The following is a 15,766-nucleotide window of genomic DNA, read 5'->3' as shown; positions in this document are numbered from 1 at the left end:
TGCAAAATCAAATAATGCCAACCCCTTACGTAAGTGTGAAAACATCGTGATGCTTTACATTTTTTTTTCCCCCGAAGTAACTATTATGTTTAGCTGTTACGGAAATATTAGTAACCAGATATTTTTAAGAGCCCCTCCCCCTTCTCCCTTTCTCTTGTGCCCGCTCTGGCGTTGTGATAAGCTTTGTTTTTACATGCTTTGTTTCTCATTTCTGTAAGCTGGTACTAGTCAGGGTAGGAAAACTTTTTTCTCTGTGGAGCAAATGTTCTCAAATAAGGTTCATAGGCAACTAAGTGGCCAATAGATGAACTAAAGATGTCGACGAGAGCCATGGAATAGTGTGCAAAATATTGTGTATGCGGGCAGTTTTCTGGGATGAAGCCTAGAGCTGTGTTGTCATCCACAACAATACAACCACGGCTATAAAAAGTTGGGGGTGCTAGGAATTCCTAAACGCAGGCGAGGGGACTGAAGGATAAAGAGAAAGTTATTCAAATTGCTTTTATAAGAGAAATGCTAGACATTTCACTCATCTGTTTTTAAATTAAGAATAAAGGTTACAAATTCTATTCAATAGCTACCAAAAGTTAAGATACCTTTTGCTAAATTATACTTACACAACTTTTCCTCTGTACCCAGAAGTGTTCTAAGCATTTTACTTATAGTATATAATCCTCACAAGAACCCAACGAAATTAATATTTCCATCTCATTTAAGGTACAAGATATTTTATATATATAAAAGTATGCCACAGTTCTATATTACTACAGTACATAATGGACAAAGACAGAAGAAGGGAAGGGAAGGAAAGAGAAATATGAAGGAAAATAGAGCGAAGAATGGATGACAGATGAAAGGGTGAGGAAGAGAAATCCAATACCAAGGTGTTGTCGGAACAAGAAGTCCTAACTATGCATACACTGGCTGTAAAAACACAATTCTGCTATTTGCCAAAGCCACATGCATTAACAGATTAATCATTTTAGAAGAAAAAAAAAAACCCATATAAGCGATTAGATTAAAAACATGTATAAACACTGTCAAAATTTATTAGGAGAAGTGTTTGAATTTCGACCTAATATTTGGAAGTACAGACATTTTTAAAATGGTCTCTTTTCTTCATTCGATGGGGGAAAATCCTTATTCATACACTGTGGAAGCAGACTGAGAAAATAATAGTTTCATTGAATAAACATGCATTTTCCACCTGGTGTTTTGGACATTAATTAATGGGCCTTCATAGTTCATCCTGAAAATTGGTGAAATTAAGCCAAGAGCTATGTAGAGACCACAGATGAACGCTAGTCCATCCTTCCTTGCTTGCCAAGTCTACCATGAAATTAAACCTGGACTGTCATAATTGGAAGGAAAGTTATCTGTATTATACTGAAATGCTCTCAATATGTTTCACGTAGCCCTGTATACTAACTGTGATGATGAACATACCATCACAGAATTTTAAACTGGATCCTTTCTGCTCTTCAACAAAAAACTCGGGAATGCCGTGAATGGATTTAGTGCAGAGAAGTTCGCATGATTTTCCTGTCAAATTAAAAAAGGTTTGTTCTGCGGGAGGGAGTGGATGATTTAGGCTCAGTGTCAAGTTTCTCATTTTCTTTTTTACTTTTTCATCTTTGAAAATGTGGAGAGCAGAGTGGACTTGAATATCAAAATCGAGTTTGTTTTTTCTACCTTTATACTTAGTGACCAAAGTGGCCCTAGGGTGTATGTTTTTCGACCGTTTTCTAATATATTTGATATTTGTTGCATTGAGCATCCCTTACTTCACTCTCATCCCTTAACATATTAGCATATTGTCTACTCTACAAGTAGGCTGCAGGGCACAGAACTGCATAACTTGGGGAACCCCAGGGTAGGGGGCCACTATTTAGTCTCTATGTGATCGTCTCACTTATGGAACTAACTGATTCAAAACGATTTCAACTAAGTAGCTATCAAAGGTCAACGTTAAGTACTTTGAATTGGCTCCGAATGAACAAATTCTTTTCCAAAAATTTCAGTACGTATATTTCAAAGATACAAAGTGAACTTACTTAGTCACTCTTCTCTTTACATTCACTTATGAAAATATGAACTCCCTACTTGCCTGTTCCTTCTCGTTGGACATAGACCGTTGTCACAGTCAGCTCATGAAGCTGTCAGCAGGTCCATGGAGACTACTTTATGATGTCAAAGTAGAGGCAAAGTAACATCCATTGCAAATCCCATGGTTATTAACAAAACAAACAGAACTCATTTTAAATGACTTTTACAGTTGAGGGCCCCTCTCTGGACTCTCCCCCACTTCTGTGTTTCCATTTCAAAGTCACATCTTTGTTAATAATATGGGATCCTGAATTCATAGTGCTTGCATTTTGGAAAGTCTTGGGAAGACTCATGCTAGAATTCCAGTTTCTCTTGGGCACATTAGAAAACCACAACCTATTTAAAAGGTTTTTAGTATTGGTGAGATACTTTGTGCATTACAATGCGATATTACTGCATCAGAGCTTAAAATCTTTCCTTGAATCGGAGTATTGAGTAAAAGAGAATTCAGCTAAAGGTATATCTCTAAAATATTCGCGGATAAAGAACATGTGAATTTAGACTTCAATCTTTACTCATTCTTCCCAAAAGAAAATTTATTAAGTGCTTACCATATACCGGATATTGGCTTCATCTTAAATACAGAGATGAGAATAACGCAAAGAAGGATGAAGCACACCCATGATGCTCGAGGAGTTTATGAGTGAGAAAAACCCAAACGCACAATTCCAATACAGCACGCCGCGGTGCGCCGCGTGAGATTCGGAGCTCAGAGCCTGAGGGAATCCGCCGAGATGCTCCAAATGAGAACATTCAAGTATATGTGTTCACATCATTTGAAACATTTAGCACATGTACAGAAATCTTTCTTTCCAGAACCTGATTGAAGTTAACGATTATGTTTTTTCACCAGAAAATTTTAATCACAATCCTCGTGACTTTCAGCGTTGGCAAAAGCCTCACAAGACCAGAGTCAGCTCAGTTCCGACTTCTAGATCTTTAGCTGTTGAGAACATTGACTCCTCATCTGGGATTTTTGACCCCTCCATTTTCCAGACTCTCCTGCTGGCACATACTATTTCTTCGTCTTGGAGAATGCTGGGAGGAGGAAAACAGTCTCTATTCCTTTAATGTGCTGTTACCATTTTGTCCCATCCTACTTGGAATCATCTCTACATTCTCCTTCTGCTTCCTTCTAGATCCAGAGAGGAATGGGACCCTTACCCTATCTGCTGGTATAAGAAGTCAGCACCAGTACACAGCCCATGCTCTTTCATCCCACATTCACTTGGCAATTCCCCTGGTGGTTTATGCAATGAATCTCAAGCAGAATTGCCCTGGATTGCACATAGGTTTGTAATGGTAACCAACAGCATTTGTGTACGTTTTTTCAGCAGTCTTCAGAATGAACCCGAGAGAGGGGAAAGTAAAGGACCACTGTGGGTGGCTGTTGACAGAAGTGAGTATAGTGGACAAATTAAAGGTTTCCAGGAACCCCAAAGTAACGACTGGCCTGCATTAGGAAAGGCAGTTTATGAATTTATTTGCTCCTTCCGTGGATTACTGTGTGCCTGTTTCTCTCCAGGGCCCAGTGACCCTTCTAGGCCCAGATTGTTGCTTTTTTTTTTTTTTTTAAGAAAGGAAATGGCAGCTTTCAAGCCCTCCTTCATGACTCTCTGCTTTCCCAGATTCCTCGTCCCTAAGGCAGCGTGCATCTCTGGCTTCTGACACTCCAGTCTTTGAAATGCATTTGGTTCTGGTGATTATTTCTGCACTGTGTTCCAGAGGAGAGCTGTTGTTTCCATGCCTTAAATTCGGTTTTGGCCTGGGTGAAACCTTCCTTTCCAAATTTGTATTACAATGAGTGGTCTATTCGGTAAAGATAGAAAAGCATCGATTGCAGTAGAAATAAATTGGGTTGGGGAGAGAGGGGACTGGGTGGACGAGAGCAGGGAAGGATGAGAACATGGAGATTGAAGACAGGAACAAAAAGAAAAAGAAGTTTTGAAAAACTTGATACACAAAAAATTAAAGGAGTTAATTATGGCTGAAAGGTTGTGGGGAGAGGTCAGTAGGAAGTCTTTAAGATTTTAAAAATAATAGTATCCACTTTTGGAGGGGTGAAAAGGCCATTAAGCATTGCTGGAGGCAGTGTCAATTAGTGTGGTTCTTTTGGCAAGAATCTAGATTTTGGCAAGAGCCGCAGAAATGTTTATATCATTTGGCTCAATATTATATTTCTGGGACTAGATCCTAAAAAATATTTCTAAATTTTGAAGAAAAATAGAAATTTATGTACAAAAATTTCTTCTCAATAATGTTTGCATAAGCAAATAATTGGTGACGACCAATATGACTAACAATAGACACGTGATTGATAGTTTTATCCAGTAAGTAATTCCTATCACCTGATCGAATATTAGGTAGCCAAAGAAAATGGTGATTTTGAAGACCACATAATATAGAAAATGCTTATATTAAATTGTTCCAAGAGTAAGCTACAAAAGGCTATCTGATCCCATTTATGTTTACAATTGAAGAAAAAAATCTACAATATATGTTGCTGGGAAACATCAATGTTATTAATAGTGATTGTGTCTGAGGTATGAGCTACAGGCTGTTTTTCTTTTTAACAAAGCACTTTTTAAAAATTAAGGTCTTATTTACATGCAGTAAAATACACCCATCTTTGGTATACAGTGAGGTAAATTGCGATATTCTATACAGTCTGTTATCACCGTCTGGATCAAGAAGTTTCCCAAGGCTCTTCCACAGCAGATCCCTTCTCCCACCCTGGCCCCGGACACCTGATCTTGCTGTCATCAAAATTTTGCCTTTTCTAGAATTTCACATAAATGGGATCGTATAGTATATGAGACTCTAGTTTTTAATCTTTCTTTAATCTACTCTTAAAATCGTTTCTTCAATGAACATGTTAAAACATTGTTCGAACCTAAAACATACAAATATCAACTGTGTCCTTTTCCACTAAAGGCAAAGCAGGAAAGAAATGAAGAACTTTGATTACTTAAGAGATAGTTATAACAGACCTGTGTTGTCGGGGAGCTCATAAAATCTCCTTACTTAGAGACCGTAAATAGATGCATGCCCACCACATGCTGCTGTAAGACTGATGTTCATTAAAGGCTGAGATAGGGTAGAAGATAACTTTTATCCTGATAAGGGGATAATGGGAAGAGAGGAGAAACATAAACTACATCTCAGCAGAAAACTAAAGGAGGCACACTTTTCATCACCCTGTATTCTGAACCTATGCTATTATAAGTTTAACATGCTATTTAAAGAATGCAAAGCTCCTATGCCTACCCGCTGTGTTTCTTTCATTTTTAACCTCTGCACATTAGGCCGTGTAATTTTAAGGTAAATGATGCTAAGTTAAGTATAATTATGACCACTATAAACTCAAAGCCATTCTTAGTAAAGTTACAGTCTGAGTTACTGTATGTAGCCATGTGATTATCTTCGTGAAGATCTATGTGCTTCAGGTAAGTGTGCGGTATAGACGCGACGTTAAATACTGAATGAAAAATGCTATACACACATATATGTTTATATGTATGTATACATCTGCCATGCATACGCAGCCGAGAATTTTAAATGGAAGCTGTTTTTTCTTTTTTTAAGAAAAAATAGAATTTTAAATGTTTAAGTTTTCGATAGCTCCCTAATATCTTATTTTTTAAAAAAATTAGTTGTGGTAAAATATACATAGCAAAATCTACCATTTACGTCATTTCAAGTGTATGATTTAGTAGCGTTAAGTACATTCACATTGTTGTGTTACCATCACGCCATCCGTCTCCACATTATCTTGCAAAACCGAAACTGTCCCCATTAAACAATATCTCTTCATTGTCCCTTTTCCTCTAGTCCCTGGCAACCACCATCCCACTTTCTGTCTCTATGACTTTGATTACTCTAAGTATCTCATGTGAATGGAATCACATAGTATTTGTCTTTTTATGACTGGCTTATTTCACTCAGCATAAAGTCTTCAAGTTTCATCCATGTCGTAGTGTGTCAGGAGTTCTTTGCTTTTTAAGACTGGATAATATTCCATTGTATAGATATATACCACATTTCGATTATCCATTCATCTGTCAATGGACACTTGGGTTGCTTCCATATTTTGAGTTGTGAATATATTTTTGATAGTAGAATAGATCTAGGAATATTTCCCGTGGCGACACAGGGAAGCTGATCCTGTAATGATACAAAGATGCCTTGGGTTGCTTTTCCCAGGTATCATGATGCTAGGCTGTTAGTAGGCACACGACAACAGTACTGTATCTGTACTGGAGTATAATTAATTAGTTAATGGTATCTTACTCTATAGTCATAAAATAAAATAGAGCAGTGCTCAACTTGAATGAAGGACTCCATTATGTCGGTCCCTTAACAGGAATTTTCAATCTGGAAACTTCTTAAGTTCTGGGAAATTTATTTTTCTATGATTTCTTACATTCTTCTCTCCCTATAGTATTCTCTGCTCTTTCTTTCTGAAATTTCTAATAATATGGATTTTAGACCTCTTAAACTTACCCTTTAAGGTTTTTACCTTTCTCTCTGGCTTTCCCAATTTTTTGTTTTACTTTTTAGGCAATATAATCAACTTCCAGTTTTAATCCTCCTAAAATTTAATTTCTATTATGCTTTTATTTTCCATAGTATGATATTTTCCTTTTTTGAATTGTTATCCTATCTTTTTTTTTTTTTTAATGAATGCCACCTTTTTTCTTAAGTCTTAGATGACATTCTAGGTTTTTAAAGTGTCCTTGTCCCTGACTTGCCTGTTTTCTTCAGTTCGTTTATGGTATATTGATCTCTGTCTTTCCCGCTAGAGGCATTCTGGAAAGTCTGGGGATCCTTGGTTTCCAGCTTATTAAAAGGAGTTGATTGGCCACTCTGGGTTCGTGTGTGGGTGCTGGGAGAGGAGAGCCTTTTACTGTGGCCGGCTTCACTGGAGGGTCTTTGGCAGGAGTTGTTTTTTGGGGGTCCTCCCGATCTCAGGATCTGTGGGGCTTCTCTCTGAGTTGAATTTCCCCAGGGAGAAGCGCTCACCTCCTTCCTTGAGGATTCAATGCTGGCTGGAAACTCCTCTGTGGGACTTCACTCATCAGTCAGTAAGAATCTTCCTTCCGGGCCCAGTCTACACTATAGCTCCCTTTCCTCTGCCCACCCCCGAGTGCGGAGCACCTTCGACCTGCAACCTCCCGAGAATATATCTGTACTCTTTCCCCGAAATCAGAGTAGTTTCCAGATTACTTGAGTTAGAGAAAATATACATGCCTTTAGCTGCTTTTAAAAATGCAACTAATTGTACTATTTTCTGCCTTGCCTGTAAGCCAATTTTAAAGGTAACCAGTGGCTCCAATTCTTGAGTGATTCCAGCGTCCTGTGGTATGAATTGGCTTGCATTGGGGATTTCTCATTGCCATTGCAAATTCCATCTGTATTTCAGCTTCCAAAATGTTGTGGGTATGGCCTTTTTTCATATTTCTCCATGCTTGTGAGTTTTGGCCCTTTTCTAGCCTTGTAATTTCAGTGGAGTTTAGTGGAGTTTGTAATTTTAGTGGAGTGTATCCACGCTGATATGTGCAATTGGAAATTAGATGGGTGATTTTTAAATTCCTACTGTGTTTTTTCGATCGTTTAAAGACTAATTTCTAACAGTATCTTATAGAATTATGATTAGAGAACATGGGCTGCATGATACTGATTCCTTGGTGTTGAGATTTTCTTTGTAAACTATTACATGGTCATTTTTATAAATGTCCACGACTATTTGAAAAGAATCTCAATTCTCTGGTGTTGTGGGATGCAGGGAAATTTCAATTAGTTTAGGTTTATTAATCGCGTCATTCAAATCTTCTATTTCCTTGCCGTGTACTTGGTTTCTGAGAGAGTTATTTTACAGTCTCCTACTATGAGTGTCATTTTCACAATTTCTCCTTATAGTACTTTGAATTTTTTGCTTTATATGCTTTGAGGCTATTCTGTCAGATGTCCACATGTTCATGATTTTTACATGTTCCTGGTGAATTTTTTCTTTTATCTTTTTATGAAGATTCTTTTTACCTCAAAACCTTCTTTGCTCTCAAGTCTCTTCTGTTTAACGTGTGCCAGCTTTCCTTTCGAACATGCCTCTTCAATCTTTTTTTTATTTTTTTGCTTTCATCTTGTCTATGTCAATGTATATGTATTTTTAATAGCTTTATTGGCATATATTTCACATACAATGAGAACTATACATATGTAAACTGTACGATTTGATAACTTTTGACACATGTATGCGCCTGCGAATCCATCATTAAGAAACTTTGTGTCCCTTATCAAGCCTTCCTTCTGTCTCTTTCCATTCCTCACCCCCGAGTAACCACTGATGTTTTCTGTCATTATAGATTAGTTGGCATTTTCTAGAGCTTTCTATAAATTGAATTATACAGTGTGAGCTCTTTTTTATTCTGTCACTTTTCAGCATAATTATTTTGGGTTCCTCCATATTGTTGCATGCATAAGCAGGCCATTCCTTTTTCATTGCTGCATGGTATTCCATTATATGGATGTACCACGATCTGTTTATCTGTTTACCCATTGGCAGACCCTTCAACCGATTCCAGTTTGGGACTGTTACAAAGTGGCTTGATGATTTATGTACAAGAATTTGTTAGGAGTGTATATTTCCTTTTCTCTTGGAATAGCTAGAGTACATGAGAGGCATATAAGTAACTTTTTAAGGAACTGCCAAAATATTTTCCAAAATTTTCGTGCCGTTTTACACTCCCACAGCAGTCTCCAGGAGTTCCAGTTCCTCTGCATCCTTGCCAACATCTGGTATGATTAAATTTTTAAATTTTAGTAATTTTAATAGATGTGTAATTGCATCTTGTGGTTTTAATTTGCGTTTCCTTAATGACAAATGATGTTGAGCATCTTTGTGTGTGTGCACATGTGTGCGTATTTGCTTGCTCTGTGTGTGTGTGTGTGTGTGTGTGTATGTATATGTGTGTGTGTATATATATATATATCTTACTTTAGAAGTGTCCGGTCAAATTTTTTGCACATTGGGCTGTTTGTTTTCTTATTATAAAGTTTTGAAAGTTCTTTATATATCATAGGTACAAGTCCTTTATCAGATATAGGATTTGCAATGCTTTCTCCAAGTGTGTGGCTTATCTTTGAGTTACGTCTCTTATAAACATTGGAAAACTAATTTTATTAGAATTGCCTATTTGGAGAATATCCTTTTACAAGTAAATTTAATTTGTTTATATTTTCATGATAATTGTGATATATAAACTTATTTCTGTGGTTTTATTTTTTATTTTCTGTTTACCAATTTTTTTTCTCACTTTTCTGTTTTGAGTTGTCTTTATCTCTCCGCATTTTCTCTGCTGGTTGGAATTATTGTGCTCTATTAATTTAATGTTAGCCTTCAAATTATAAAAACATGCATGACTTTCATGCCAGGTGGATTTCTTCTGGGTCACTACCAGTTATACCTTTGGATATGGAAGAAAATCTACCCTGGCATATGAGATTCTTTAAAGAAGGGGCTTTCATAGGGGAAAATGAAGCAACAGGCTAGAAGACAGGGGTCTCCCTTTGGCCACCATCCTACAGAGAGTCCTCCTGGGCTGTGGTGCTGCTGAGCCTGTGGTGCGTGCCTGTGTTCTGTCGCGGGAACCCGCCCCTTCCTACAGGGCAGCGTGGAAAGGATGCTCAACAGTCAGGGAGCACACAGGCCACTTTGGCCTTGCTATTCAGATTTGGAGTGCCAGCTATTTATAGGACTTCCGGTGTCCCTACTGTTTAGTACCTCATGGGGAGCCCAGTGCCAGCCTGCTGCCTGTCTGCAGCCCAGATAAGTTTTTGTGCTCTCCTCTTCAGGTAATGCTGGTCCCTGTGCTTCAGTGACTCTACGAAAGGTCTCAGTCACTTCATATAGTCAGTCTCTTTCCAAACAATATCAGACATGAGAACTCTTTAAATTTGGTTATTCTCTTTCCCGTATCCATATTATTGTGGTCTAGATTTTTAGTTCCAACTTATTGTTACTATGCTCATTAGTCTGCTATTGTAATGTTTATTGTTATCATTACCATCAGTGATTATTTAGATTTATTGTTGCGTTTTCCCATTTGCTCACTATTGCTTTTTGCATGTCAGTTCTCTTTTCCTGAGTTGTAAGTAAGCTTTAGAAATTTTTTAATTAAAGGTTTGAGAATGGAAAATTCTCTGTCTCTTTTGGAAAATGTCTTTACTTTTCTCCTACTTTGAGTGATATTTTTTTCCTGTGTATAGAATTTTAGGTTGACAGCACATCAGCACATTGGTAATGTTAAGCCATTGTCTTTGGCTTTTGTTGAGAAGTCTGCTAGAAATCTTATTGTATTCGTTTGTTTTTATACGTAATCTGTCTCTTCTCCCTGGGTGCTTCAAAATTTTTTGAGCAGTCCTTGGTGTCATGCAGTTTCCCTGTGATATATCTACGTATGGATTTATTTTCTTCTCTTTAGAACTTAACTGTGTGACTTTCAACAATGGGGCTCATGCGATATCTTGGACTGGCATCCCCTTAATACAAGTGCCTATAAATTCCTTTCCCGACCACCCACATGGCAAAGGAGAGCAGACCCCACCCATAATAAGGTCTTGGACACTCCGGTGTCAGTTTGCTTATTTACTGCTGTGGCTTGAGAGTCCTTTCCTGGTGCCTGAGAATTTCCCTTCCTCCCTTCCTTCCTTTCTTTCTTTCAAGGTCAGCTGTATACGTAAACATTTTATTGTGTCCAGCTTTTGTTATATATTTGTAGTGACACCACCTCGGTGCTCCTGTAGCTGTAAGTTTGCTATATTTAAATCTTCTGAAATGTGCTTTGGAATATATGTAGTCATAAACATAAATTTTGTGCTTTTGTCACAGCGTTATGTAATGAACTTGCCTTCCTGTTATTACTAATATGCTATCATATACAACAAATTTAATTATGTAATAAATATATAACAGATTCTCACATGTATCATAAATATGTACATATATAATTCAATATTAGGTAAATCACACACTTCCTCAATCTTTTTCTCTTTTAAAATGTTATTTTTAGGTGATATCCATTTAATCTTCCTGATATAATTTGGAATCACTTTTAAAGGCTCCTCAAATGTCCTAGTGGAATTTTAATTGGAATTGCATTAATCTTACTCTTTGGGAAGAATTGACACCTTACAAATTAGCATTTCTATCCAGGAAAATAGAATGCCTTTTCATGTTTTCAAATCTTATTTTATGTCTCACAACAGATTTTAATAATTTCTTTACATTTTCTATTAATCCTGGATTAAATCTAGGGTAGTTTCCCCCTCATAACTATAATGCTTCTGTCATTATATTATTTATTACTAGCAATACATAGGAAAATCTTTTACATTTCTTTATTTTTATCAAGGTACTTTACTCTGTTTTTTGTACCAATAGTAGTTTTGTTTTGTTTTATTTATACATTTTTAAGTAGACAAAATCAATCACAAAATAAGAATTTCCCCTCTTTATTTATTTTTTAATTTTTTTTTTTAACACCTATAGCACCTAATCTTCCTAGGCGGTCTCCCATCCAACTACTAACTAGGCCCGACCCTGCTTAGCTTCCGAGATCAGATGAGATAGGGCATGTTCAGGATGGCATGGCTGTAGACAGAATTTCTCCTCTTTACAGGAATAGCTATTTTGTTTCTTTCATGTCTTAGTACATTGACTATAACTTCCAGGACAGTTTTAGTTTTAGGTAACGTGTTGATACTGGACATCCTGAATTGCTCTTAATTTCCGTGAGTATGCATTTGTGCTGACAGATGTGAGATAGACCGTTTCCTAACAGAGATGTTAATTATTATGTTATAAAAATAGTCATATATTTATGGATTCTAAGATTTTTAAAAATTGGGAAGAAATGTTGAATTTAACAAAACACTCCTTTAACATCTATTTGGAATAACATCTTTCTCCTTTGACATATTCAAGTGTTTAATCAAAATAATAAAATTCCTAGTAGTAAATCTTAGATAAATCCCACGTTTTCAAGGTATGTCATTCTAATATATAATAGTTGTTTTAATACACTGTTTTGATTTGTCTCTATTCAACGTTGATTTTTGCCTATGGATTTAACAGTGGTTTAGGCTAAAAAAATCTCTATAATCTTTCCATGTCAGGTTTTTAATCGGCCTTATGTTTACATATTCTAGAGCATCAGTATTCTGCCTCTTGAAGATTTGATAGAACTCATCTGAACAACTCTTAAGACATGGTGGATTTTTTGGAAGATATATATTTATATAATATATATATGTTAGTTTTATGCTATTTTATTTTTTATTTTTTAAATTTATTTTTCTATTTTATTTTTTTCAATTGACATCTGATATTATTTCATATGTTTCAGGCGTACAGCATAGTGGTGAGACATTTATATAATTTATGAAGCGATGCCCCCGATTAGTATAGTACCAACCTGGCAGTATACATACTTATTACAGTATTATCGAGCATATTCCCTGCGCTGTACTTTACATCCCTGTGACAATTTTGTAACTACCAGTTTGTACTTCTTAATCCCTTCACTTTTTTGACCCATACCCGAACCCCACCTCTCACTTGGCAACCATCAGTTTGCTCTCTGTATCTCTGAGTTTGTTTCTGTTTTGTTTGTTCCTTTTTTTGTTGTTGTTCTTTAGATTCCACGTATAAGTGAGATCATATTTTTGGTAACTATGGAAGAAAACTTTAAAGTTATTGTTATAACCAGAAGTTTTCTTTTTCTTCTTATGTCAGTTTGGTAATATATACTTTGCTAGAAATCATCCATTTATTAAGATTTTAAACTGTGTTAGCATATGATTAAAATAATATTTTAAACATTGTCTCTGTGATTGTCGTGTATTCCCTTTCTCATTTTCACATTTTTGTGTTTGATACTTAATATTTTTTACTAAAACTCAATTGAGGGTTTTCCCTGTATTATTTTCTTTATTTTTTTTATTTCTCAGGTATTTGGTTTTTTAATTATTACTTTCTTCTATTTTTTAATTTATTCATTTTGCCTTTTACCTTTATAATTTCCTTTCTCTGACTTTTCTTATTATCTTGTTCTCATCTTAATTGAATTAGCTCATTTATTTCATTGTCTTTTTTTATTAATGTCAATAAAATTTAATGCCGTGAAGTTCCCTCGGAGTATAATTTTGATCTAGCCTATAAATCTTGATGTGTTATAATTAGCTTTAATGGTAGAGCTTATTTTGATTATAAATCGATACAAATTTATATGAACGCTTTACAATTTCCAACTTGTTGATTTTTGTGTGTATTTAACTAAAATTTTGTTATGAGCTTCTAGCTTGTTGAATTGTAGCCAGTAAATTTTCTCTTTGGAGAAATTTAAAACTATGTTTTTTTGTTGTTGTTGTTGTTTTTTGTGGATGACCATTTGTAAATATTCACGAATGTGGATGCATGTTTGTGGAGGGCAAAGTTCTATATGTAACTATTAAATAATTTTAGTAATTAAATTATTCAGGTTATCTATGTTCTTATTTGTTTTTGGCCTATGTAATATTTCAATGTTGTTTTACAATCTAACACTGACATATATTTCTTTTAAACTCTCCTTTTAATCATAGCAACCTTTTACTACATATACACTAAGATCTGGACATGTGCTGTCCAATAAGGTAGTCACTTACCACATTTGGCTTTTACAATTTTAATTAATTAAAATTAAAAATTCAGTTCATCTGCCTCTCTAGCTATATTTCAAGTGCTCAATAGCCACAGGTGGCTAGTAGCTACCGTACTAGACAACACAAACATAGAACATTTCCACTGTCATAGAAAGTTCTAGTATACAGCACTGATCTAGGCTATTAGATTTTATTGTGGTTTATACTTTTGATCTGTGTAGTGTTGCTATATTTATTTATCACAATCTGAATTAATACTTTTTATTTTTTTAATTACTTGATACATATTTTCTCATCCTTTTATTTTTAATATTTCTACATCATTTCGTTCTATGTATTGTCTCTAGTAAATAATATATACCTCTATTGCTTAACTATTTTAAAAATGAGCCTAACAAATTTATGTTTATTTTTATACTAATACGTTTGATTGTCTAACATCTCGATTTATGTTTTTAAAAATATTTTCTGTGGTCCCTACTGGTTTTCATTTCTTGATGCATGTGTGGAGTGTTTGTTAAGGCCGTTAGCCCAAGCGTGTGCCTGCCTAAGCGTGGATTCCATTTCAGCATTTCAAGGCTCAGTAGCCTTTAGTTCTTTGTGTGTAAATGTCCTCATTTGTAAAATTTGTATAATGGGGATAAAAATAGTGCTCATTTCCCTATTAAGGGGGCTATATAAGTAAATATCTTGAATGTGCCTGGTACATAGTAAGTGTTCATAGCCATCATTAATTAATTCCTGGGCTGTTTTCCTCTAGAAACACCGAATGTATTTTTATCATAATGGTTACCATTAAATTAAAAAAAAAAAAGACAGCGTATGTATCTGTCAGTTTCACAAAGAAATATAAGTATTTGAATCTCATGTAAGATGATGTCATTAGCTTGCTTTTAGGTCTCCCTCCCCTTTGTACATACATTTTATGATATTTATTGGAATTATCTGAGATTGTAGAGCCATGCTATTTAATATTGAAACTATTTTAACTTGTACATCTTTGCTTTCAAGAATGCTAAATTAATTTTGCCCTCTGTAATATAATCATGGGTATTGACTCGCCATGGATCTAAGTGTTTTCGATGCTTACCAACAAACCTTGTAACAATTTCTTATGTTCTTTTTCCTATATATGTCCACAGTTTTTAGCCAAACACTACCACACTGCATTGATTTAGAACTCGCCTTTATTTCTTTAACAATCTTTGAGAAGCAGAGAGATTCATCCCAAGAGTAAAAAATAATTAAAGTTTAGTTGATTTGCCAAAATAATGTGAAATATGAATGTGTATAATTTCCTCTATTTATTCACATGGTTCCAACCATGTAGCTATCTATGCTTGGGTGGTGTACATTTGGCCATTTCACTATGGGTGTGTCATTCTCTCCATGCTTTGCTTGGAAGCCGAACTGCATCTCTCCCCTCTGCTGGGATGCACGATATCATCATATATGATTTCAATTACTGCTTGTACCTAGACGACTTTTAAGCCTTCACGTCCATTTCTGGACTGACTCTATACAATAACTCCTGGCTTTAATACGCTATCTCCAAAGGCCCATTATCCATATGATGTGTGTTTCTTCATCTATAAATGGCATTAGGTTAAATAATATCAAAGGTTTATTCCCAGAATAAAAGTCTGTGTTCTATAGCTGCTGGTATGGTATGGATTAGAGACAACAATTAATATGAAAGAGGGATTATTTCACCAACAGTGCTCTTTAAAAGTCTTTTAAACTCCTCCCTCTGAATTCGTTCTTTTTTCACTATTGAAGGGTGGCCATTGCATGTGGCCTTTGTAAAATAGCTATAACCTTCGATCCTTTCAAACCCACTCTGCTGCAATTAGTGACTCTGGTATCCAGCATTTAACCACTCACCAGTTCCCTTTTTTTCTTTCTCATTCACACGTGATCTCAACTCTCCAAGCCACCTGGGAACTTACCTTTGGGTGTC

The 15,766-nt window shown here is 35.6% G+C and overlaps 1 protein-coding gene and 1 pseudogene across 1 annotated transcript in view; one reads left to right on the top strand and one right to left on the bottom strand.

Annotated features, from left to right (window-relative positions):
- MID1 (midline 1) overlaps positions 1-15,766 on the top strand; it is a 582,697-nt gene that overhangs the window by 86,040 nt on the left and 480,891 nt on the right. The window lies entirely within an intron of this gene.
- Positions 11,645-11,763, bottom strand: LOC111741692 (annotated as a pseudogene).

The sequence above is a fragment of the Pteropus vampyrus genome, unplaced genomic scaffold (assembly GCF_000151845.1).
Source record: "Pteropus vampyrus isolate Shadow unplaced genomic scaffold, Pvam_2.0 Scaffold81, whole genome shotgun sequence".
Lineage (NCBI taxonomy): Eukaryota > Metazoa > Chordata > Mammalia > Chiroptera > Pteropodidae > Pteropus > Pteropus vampyrus.
This window is presented reverse-complemented; position numbering and strand designations above follow the sequence as displayed.